Source organism: Miscanthus floridulus, chromosome 8, assembly GCF_019320115.1.
Source record: "Miscanthus floridulus cultivar M001 chromosome 8, ASM1932011v1, whole genome shotgun sequence".
Classification (NCBI taxonomy): domain Eukaryota; kingdom Viridiplantae; phylum Streptophyta; class Magnoliopsida; order Poales; family Poaceae; genus Miscanthus; species Miscanthus floridulus.
In genome coordinates this window covers 220,861,761-220,871,415 of record NC_089587.1, presented here as the reverse complement: position 1 = coordinate 220,871,415, position 9,655 = coordinate 220,861,761, and the positions used below count along the sequence as shown (strand labels likewise).

Here is a 9,655-nt window from a genome sequence, read left to right as displayed (position 1 = left end):
TGTAGTGTCCACAACTTCTCGTCTCTCTTTGCATTCTTCGAGAAGGATTCTGATCGGACGGCGAAAGCTTACGACTAACGGTTCCTGTACTCTTCTTCTAGGCGTCAATGCAAACGAACGTTCCGGTCTTCCAGACTTGCAGTTGCGAAGGATTTTGTCGGTCCATGGAGATCTAGAAAAAAGATGACGTCGACCGTCGTTGGCTCCTGTGTGTCTGATTGTGATGAGTGATGACTACTGCGGTTCCCCCACCCCCGGAGCGGCCTTCGCGATCTCCGCCCGCCCGTCCCAACGGTTCAATTCAATTCGAAGCGGCCCAAGCAACCAAGACGGCCGCCGTCCTGGCATCCGTCCCTCCCCCTCGTCATCAATTCAAACAAGAAGAACCTTCCTTTTCCACCACCCAAACGTCAAGGACGCTGCCGACTGCCGGGCGCCGGCCGCGGCGCGCACGTGCAGGTGCCGTCTCCCTGGCCTCATTCGGCTTGGCTGGAAAACACTGTTTTTACTGAATTATTGTAAGAGAAAAATATAGTTTTAACTAAAAAATAAGCTAAATAGTACGGATTATAAGGTAAGCCAAACGGGACCCTCTCGCCATCGCTCCGTCCCGGTCCCCGCGGTCACCACGTTCCTCCATACACTCCACACGGTGACCTGTAGCATGGGGTAGGCGTGTGGCAGTGCTTGCATTGCTGGCTTGCTGCCACCCAATGCCCCCCGGGCCACGGCAAGCATGCACGAACTTGTTCCACATCTTACATGGCATTGTTTCCAATCGTCGTGCCACTGTACTGGTGTTCATGTAATCACGTTATTCAAAACCCATCAATGGAAACTGATATCTATTCTGTACTATGAGTAGACAAGACGATGATATAAACGAAAGACAAACATTGTGCTCCCTCCGTACAAAAAAAAAGTTAGGCTCAAGGGGATTGTATTGCTACGTAATCGTTATAGCCAGCGTTAAGATGGATGGCAAGTGTTTTGCATTGATTGGTGTACGTGTACATAGAGGGGTAGCCATTGAAGATCGAGTGAATCCAAAGACGCATTGCGTGTAGTGCAGGACCGAGCATCATAGTTATTGGGACCGGACCAAAATCGAACCGGTGAGGCCGTTGGTTTACTGGTTCAACCGTTTTGAACCGATTGAACCGCCGGTTCAATTATTTTGAACCGGACAAATCGAACCGGTCACAAATAGTTTGAACCGGTGTATATATATATATATGCTATAATTAATAATTGACGAATGATAAACAACATAAATTTAATTACACAACTATAAGGTTCATACAAATGTATATATAGAATGACATGTTCATAATTCAAAACATCAAGTGTCTGATGATAATAACATAACTTTCGTCTTCATATATAGTTCATACTTCATACATCCTAGAAATACAGAAAATATAGAATCACAGCTCACAGTCACAGAGTCACAGAGACACAAGTTCGTAGGTTCTTTAATACAAAATATCAAGTGTGTGATAACCGATAACATACTAACATGCTAAGAGTTCCAAACACACAACAGAACACATGGTAGATGGTACTCAATCAAAATTCTATCAGTCAATTAACAAAGTAATGCATGCCATATATCTTAGTGAATATATCTAACAAATCTTACTGAATATATCTAAAAAATCTTATTGAATATATCTAACAAATCTTATTGAAAGCATATAAAAAATCTCACTAGGCAAATACCAAATAAATGCAGGCCATATAGTGTCGTGGAGTGGAGGTGTTGTCATCTAATAAATGCAGACAAATACTAAACAAGCTCACCATTAGGCAGCCATGTCGTGGAGTGGAGGTGCTGTCTGGAAGCCGGAGATTGAAAAAGCAGAGCAGGAATCTGGATCCGTCCACCGCTCGTTGTCCTTGGCTCCTTTCCCGCCGCTGCCAAGTGCAGTGCACTGCAGGATTTGCCCGCCGAGGCGGCTCCTTGCCTGCCGCTCGCCGCGGCCACTTCTTCCCACGGTGGCCCGCCGAATCCGCCCACCGTACCACGCAGCAGCCCGCCGCGGCCCCTCGCCTGCTCTGCAGTCTGCACCGCGCCCGCTATGGCTCCCTGCTTGCTCTACACAGCTGCCCGTCGCCTGCTCTGCACCGCGCCCCGAGTGACCAAGCCCCCGGCTACGCGCACGCCGCTGCTAGGAGGAGCAGAGCCGCCGCCGCCGCCCAAAATGACCACAAAAAGGATAAGAGTGAATTTTTTCCCTCCCTCAGCATCAGCCAGCAAACAACCCTAAAGGACTCATTTTTACCGATGTACATCAATGCCCCTAAGTAGATAAGATTGTCCTGAGTGCACAGAGGGGTAACTTTGAAAAGAATCAAAAGCCCACCAGTTCGTATGGAACCGCCCGGTTCACCGGTTTGATGAAAAACCGGCCGGTTCAACCGGTTTTTGAACATAGTCCTTTAGGGTCTTTGAACAGACGGTCTTTGAACTGAGCCGGACCGGTATAGGCTCTGGTTCGGTATTTTACCGGTCCGACCGCCGGTCCAGTCCGGTCCAAATAACTCGGCCGAGCATCAGGCCCGGTTGGAAAACCCTCTTTAGTCTCGGTTTCCCAACTGAGATTACGAATCTGGGACTAAAGCCCCCCCCCCCTTTAGTCCCGGTTCTAGGAACCGAGACTGAAAGTGAACCTTTAGTCCCGGTTGCTATTATCAACCGGGACTAAATGTCCCCCAGACATTGCACCGGGGTGGCACGTTTTGTCCCGATTGGTGTTTCCAACCGATACTAAAATGTTTCTTTTTTCCATTTCATTACTTTTTATTTTATGGTTTCTTTTTAATTCAATTATTTTTTTGTTTCGATTAGCTTTTCGTATACGAATTCCTACGCTGCTAATATACATCCATATATACGTACGTATAAGGTTCCGTTCGAGCATTATACGTAAATAACACACAAAAATGTATGAAACTATATATATATATATACAAATATGCATGCATGAAATATGTACACATATAATAAAGTCACAAATGTACTCATGTCCTTGAGATTTCTTGCAACCCTAATAAAGCATGGTGACCGCGGCCACGTGGCCAACCTGCCCGAGACCGTGTCGTGCACGAATTTTAAAATGTCGATAGCAACTAAACTATTGAGGTTGACACTAAACCGCCTTCAGTATGCTAAAGAGGGTCTATTAGGCTACCAATCCGAGCTAAAACACGACACCACCTCTTAACTCAATTTCACAAAATAAATCCTCAAATATGGCATTGTCTTATTGTCAATAAACTTAAAGAATCTTCTGTCTTGAGCTGAATTCAATTTCAAGTTCTATTTCTAAGCAATTAGAAATACTAGCTAGCAATGTTATTTTTCTACAGTAAGAGTTGCATTATCATCTACAAAGTTTGTACTTCTAACTTTATTTAGGTGTTGCACACATGTTCTATAATATTTTTGCTCAGTAAAAATTGATTTTTAACCGTCATTGACATGCATGAGTTATTGAATTAGCTTTTATTTAACATTTTTATTAGTTATTTTAGGTTACAAGAAATTGATCTACACACTTTATCACATGCTTTATCACATAAACATAATGCTCATGACAGGGTTTAGTAGTTTGTTTAGGGCATAACACCGAGGGTGTTACATATACCTCGTCAGTATTTTCTTGCACAATAAGTTCTTGCTTGTCTTCAAAATTCAGTAAGTATTGAGAGCCGTCATTGAACTCCGGGTCGGCCTTATTCTGGTTGTTGGGGCCATATTGAGTGCCAGCATTGATAATGTTCATCATGGCCTCATTCTGGTTGTAGTTGTCTTGCGGCTCGGCCATCTTAATTACCACAACTATATATAAATAAAAACCATACACTAGTCATGAGTATGCAAATGTAGCGAGTCGGTGGCTTAAACTTAAATAACTATATATAGACTTCAGGGGTTATTATTTATGCCGAGCTCGATCTGGTTAGGGTTTGCACATTGGATAGGTTTGGAGCGGATTCATGCCACTTTAATTATGAAGAATCAAATTCAAATACATATAGCTATATAGAATTTAGGGTTATTATTTATGCCTTCGTTAGGGTTAGGAGCGAAGCTCGGTCGGGTTAGGGTTTGGAGCGGAGCTCGGCCGGGTTAATGTCAAAGTATATCAAAATTCATGTCACACTAATAATGTCAGTATATCAAAATTTAGATATATATACCAAAAACTTCATAGCACTAATAAAACAATCTTTTCAATAGTGACGAAGATTCAAATATATTTCTACAACTACATATTGTAGTACACTACTATATTTTTTCTACAATTCATAGCACTCAACATTTTATCTATATATATATATATTCAAGTAAACTACTACATTTTTTCTATTTTGTCTACAAATAAAATCTATCTATTTTTTATGCCGAAAAAATAAAATGCACACACACATCACACACACACGGTTGCAATTGCTCACATGTGCAAACGGGGTGGAGTTCCTCCGGCGAGCACGGCGAGGGACTAGGATGGCGAGCATGAGCATAAGAGCACATGGTGAGGGTCGAGGACGACAAGCACGTGCGTGTAGAGGTAGCCGGGGACGAAGTTCAAGCATGGACGACACGCTCCGGCGGTGAGGACGAGCGAGGGCACCGATGGGGTGATGAGGCCGGTGCTGGATCAGAGATGTTGTAGGCCAGAGACGAGGACGACGAAGCGCGCACGTGATGAGAGGCGGTGCTGGAGGCAGGTGCGTGGAGCCAGCAATGATGAGGACAAGGATCGATGATGGCGACGTATCCAAATCAGATCTGGGTGAGGGCGAGGACGACAGCGGTGGATCCAGATCTAGGCATTGCGCATGGATAGGAGAGGTGTGAGTCAGTCCTCCGGTGGAGATGGCGAGAGAGGTGCGCACGTGTGGAGGCGGTGCTAGAGGCGATGATGATCGGGCGGCGATGGCTCGGTGGCTCTCGGGTAAAGAACACGAGATGATGGATGGGGAGAAGAGAGGAGGCGATATATAGGAGTGACCTTTAGTCTCAGGTGAAGCCACGGCCTAGGACTAAAGGTCCTAAAGGTTGACCTTTAGCCCTGGGTGTAGGCACTACCCGGAAGTAAAGGGAATTTTGGCGGGCCGTGAAAACGCAACCCATTTTTAGTCCTGATTGGTTGATCCACCCAGGAGTAAAGGTGTGCTATAGTTTGGCTTCCTACCAATTTCTAGAAGTTTTTTCTTTTTTATATATTTCTTTTATATAAATATGCAGAGAATTGTTAATTGCCTAGTAAATAAAATAATAGCCAAAAAATACAAAAAAATTCCTCGACCTGGTTTTGCATTATTGTACACAAGAAAAATCTATAACCTAAACTCTTTTGTTTTACCATATAAATATTTAACATAGTGTAAATAATAATCACAATTCCCACCATGCAAAAATGTACTACTTAATTAAATTCATTAAAACTATTCTCCATAGGAAATTAGTTTTCACGTCTTATTAACGTTGATCATTTGGTTTTTCATCACACATTCTCCATAGGAAATCCACCGTCAAGCAGAAAATTCATTTAAACCATAGAAAATATGAAAACATAACAAAAAAATCTGAAGTCATAATTATTACATAATAGGTCTAATACATCACCATATCAAGCGAAAACAACAATGAACTTCTTCTTGACATATGTCCCTTGGTTATGATCGCCCCATAACCATGGAGTATCCTCATTAGTTAGGAGGATGCTTGGGTCACTGTTTACTATGAAGGATGGAATTCTGTCATTCTTTTCATAATCTTCTCACATGTCAAAGCTGTCCTCGATTCCCATGATGTTTCTTTTCCCTGAAAGAACTATGTGACGCTTTGGTTCATTGTCTGAGCCGTTGTCATTGTTTTTCCCTTTTTCGGTTTGGTAGACATATCCTTCACATAGAACACCTGATTCACATCCTTGGCTAAGATGAATGGTTTGTCTCTATACCCAAGATTGTTGAGGTCTACTGTTGTTATTCCGTACTGATGGTCCACTGTTACCCCACCTCCAGTTACCTTCACCCATTGGCACCGAAACAAAGGGACCTTAAAATAAGGTCCATAGTCTAGTTCACATATTTCCTCTATGCGGCCATAATATATTTCCTTATTCCCATTTGGGTCCATGGCATCTATGTAAACATCACTATTTTGGTTGGTGCTCCTTTTATCTTGGACTATCGTGTAAAATATATTGCCATTTATCTCGTACCTTTTGAATGTCAGGATATGCCAAGATGGTTCCCTAGACAACAAGTATAGTTGTCATCCAGACTCTCATCACCCTGACATCATTTTCGCAACCAACCATCAAAAGATTCCATGTGCTGACGCATAATCTAGGCTTCAGTCCTCCCTAGGAATTCGGATCATACAATGTCCTTTTGTATCTCGATATATGGATCCACCAAGGAGGAGTTTTGCAGAATTGTGTAGTGTGCTTTACGGAAATAATCATCCTCCTTGCTAATATATGCTTTCTTCCCTAGTGTTCCCTTTCCACTTAGTCTCCCCTCATGCTGTGATTCAGCAACACCAATCAGGTCAAGGTCAAGAATAATATCAACACAGAACTCAATGACCTCCTCTGTTTTGTAGCCCTTGGCGATGCTTCCTTCTGGGCGAGCATGGTTGTGAACATATTTCTTTAGGACTCCCATAAACCTTTCAAAGGGGAACATGTTGTGTAGAAACACAGGACCAAGAATACTAATCTATTTGATCAAGTAAACTAGGAGGTGCATCATAATATTAAAGAAGGATGGTAGGAACACCAACTCAAAGCTAACAAGACATTGGACCATATCATTTTGTAGCTTTGCAAGATGCATTGGATTGATCGCCTTCTGAGAAATTGTGTTGAGGAATGCATAGAGTTTCACGGTGGCTAATCGTACATTTAGAGCTAGAATTCCTCTCAATGCAACCAGAAGCAATTGCATCATAAGCACATGGTAGTCATGAGACTTTAAATTTAGAAATTTCTTCTATGCCACATTTATTATCTCCTTTACATTCGAGGAGAAGCCAGATGGGACCTTGATGTTGTTTAGGCATTCAAACATGCTTTCTGTTGGGTTCATAAACCTAGGATCTCTCATGGACCTGCTTTCCAGCAAAAGCTTAGCCCAAGCAGTGGATGTTGCGAACAACGCGCAACTCTTGGGCCGGCCCAAAAACCTAACGACAGGCCAGAAGGGTGATCTAATCTCCGACCGAGAGGCCTGGCCAAAGAGAAACAACACCCACTTCTGACTCTAGACTATCTCTCCGATCAGAAGGCCTCGCTTCCAACTCCGGCCCTCCTCTCCAATAGGAAGGCTTGGCTAAGGAGGAACAACGCTCGCTTTTGACTCTGGCCCGCCTCTTCGACCAGAAGGCCTGACCGAGGAGGAACAGCGCTCGCTTCTGACTCTAGCCCACCTCTCTGACCAGAAGGCCTGGCCAACAACGCTTCTGACTCTGACCCACGTCTCCAACTATGGATACACCAAACCTCTATTTATAGCTCTTCTCTGACTGGCGCAGTCGGAGCCAACTGGGACCAACGACCGGGGACGCCCGCTCGGTGAGGACTAGAAAAATGGGCGGAACAAGTAAAGCAGGACACTCAAGTCAACCGCAATACCGAGGGCCGAATCCTATATGCCTATAGTACCAACATGACATATCAGAAGGGTGCCCTACAACCTTCCAGGCATGTCAGAGCCCAAGCAGTATTATGGGCGCTGACATTTGCCCTATAGTGCTGCAGGCATCTTCAACTCCCATACCATGATAAACACGGTAAGGCTCCTCCCACATGCCTCTGGGCATCAACAGTGTTGTAGGCACCATCATTTGCCCTACATGGAGAACACGGTAAAAACCTCCCACATGCGTCAAACATCAACAGTGTTATGGACACCTATAATCATCTTTACCCGATGACATAGGCGACAAGACTTAGTAGCATACGTACTCTCTCTCTCTCTTGTAAGGACATCTCCTTCATCTATAAAAGGGGACACACTCTCTCCCAATAAGAAGATCAATCAGTTCACAACTCAAACAACACACACGATCCGAACGACCAAGGATCCCAATGAATAATAGACGTTCGAACACTTAGCGCACAGCGAAGCTCCCGTCACTCACGACCCTTCAGACCAGAGTTTGACTGGACCTCTTGCACCCCCCCTCTTTCTCTTTTCCGTTTGTAACCCCATAGCAAACTTCAAGCACCTGGGCTTAGGAATAAAGTCACCGACCGACTCAAACTAGACATAGGGCATGTTGCCTGAACCAGTATAAACCCTGTGTCATTGAGTGCTAGGCCACATTCGATCACAACGTACGACAAAATTATAAATATTTATATGTTGGTCACTTTCTGCACCGACACTTTCCTTCTCTTCTTTGCTAAGAGTGTAGCTGGCAGGACTTAAGTACTGGCATCCATCATCTACCTTCTCTGGATGCAGGTTCTCTTATTCTTTCATACACTACAGGTCCTATCTTGCTTCTAGTGTGTCCTTAGACTTCCTATACACACCCATGAAGCCTAGCAGGTTCACACAAAGATTCTTCATTAGGTGCATCACGTCGATCGCGCTGTGGACCTCTAGGACTTGCCAGTAGGGTAGCTCCCAAAATATGGACTTCTTCCATATGGGTGCATGTCCATTAGCATCATTCAGAACAGGTTGGCTACCATGTCTCTTCCCAAAGACTATTTATACATCCTTGACCATATTGAATACATCCTCACCACTATGGTTGTCAGGCTTTGTTTGGTGTTCTGCCTTACTTTTAAAATGCTTGCCTCTCTTTCTTAGGGCGTGATTCAATGGAAGAAATTGACGATGGCCCATGTACACGACCTTTCGACATTTTTTCAAAAATATACCTTTCATGTCATAAAAACAATGCGTGCATGCATTATATCCCTTGTTTGACTCTCCTAAAAGATTACTAAGAGCAGGCCAATCATTGATTATTACGAACAACAATGCTCGTAGGTCAAAGTGTTCCTGTTTATACTCATTCCACACACGTATGCCTGTGCTGCTCAACAAAAGTAGAAGTTCCTCAACTAATGGCCTCATGTACACATCAATGTTGTTTCTAGGATGCTTTGGGCCTTGGATGAGCTCTGGCATCATAATGAACTTCCGCTTCATGCACAGCCATAGAGAAAGGTTGTAGATACATAGAGTAACATGTCAAGTGCTATGACTGCTGCTCTACTCCCTGAAAGGATTCATGCCATCTGTACTTAAAGCAAACCTTATGTTTCTTATGTCATCTACAAACTTCAGGAATTCTCTATCGATTGCTCTCCACTACGATCTTCTTTGTGCCATCACAGCAATTTTGCATGCTCTTTGTTTCTGAACAATTATTTCAAGCATGGTATTATAGGAGCATACCACATCACCTTAGTAAGGATTCTCTTCATAGGATGTTCACTATCGCTCTAAACATCACCAATGTCATCTCGCCTGATCTTATACCGCGATGCACAACATACCGGGCATGCATCCAAATTCTCGTACTCCTTATCGTGGTAGAGGATGCAGTCATTAGGACATGCATGTATCTTCTGGATTTCTAATCCCAGAGGGCAAATGACCTGTTTTGCTGCGT

At 43.6% G+C, this 9,655-nt stretch overlaps 1 pseudogene; it reads right to left on the bottom strand.

Moving 5' to 3' along the window:
- Positions 1-5,642: 5,642 nt before the first annotated feature.
- LOC136470682 (uncharacterized) lies at positions 5,643-9,216 on the bottom strand (annotated as a pseudogene).
- Between the last annotated feature and the right edge of the window lie 439 nt (positions 9,217-9,655).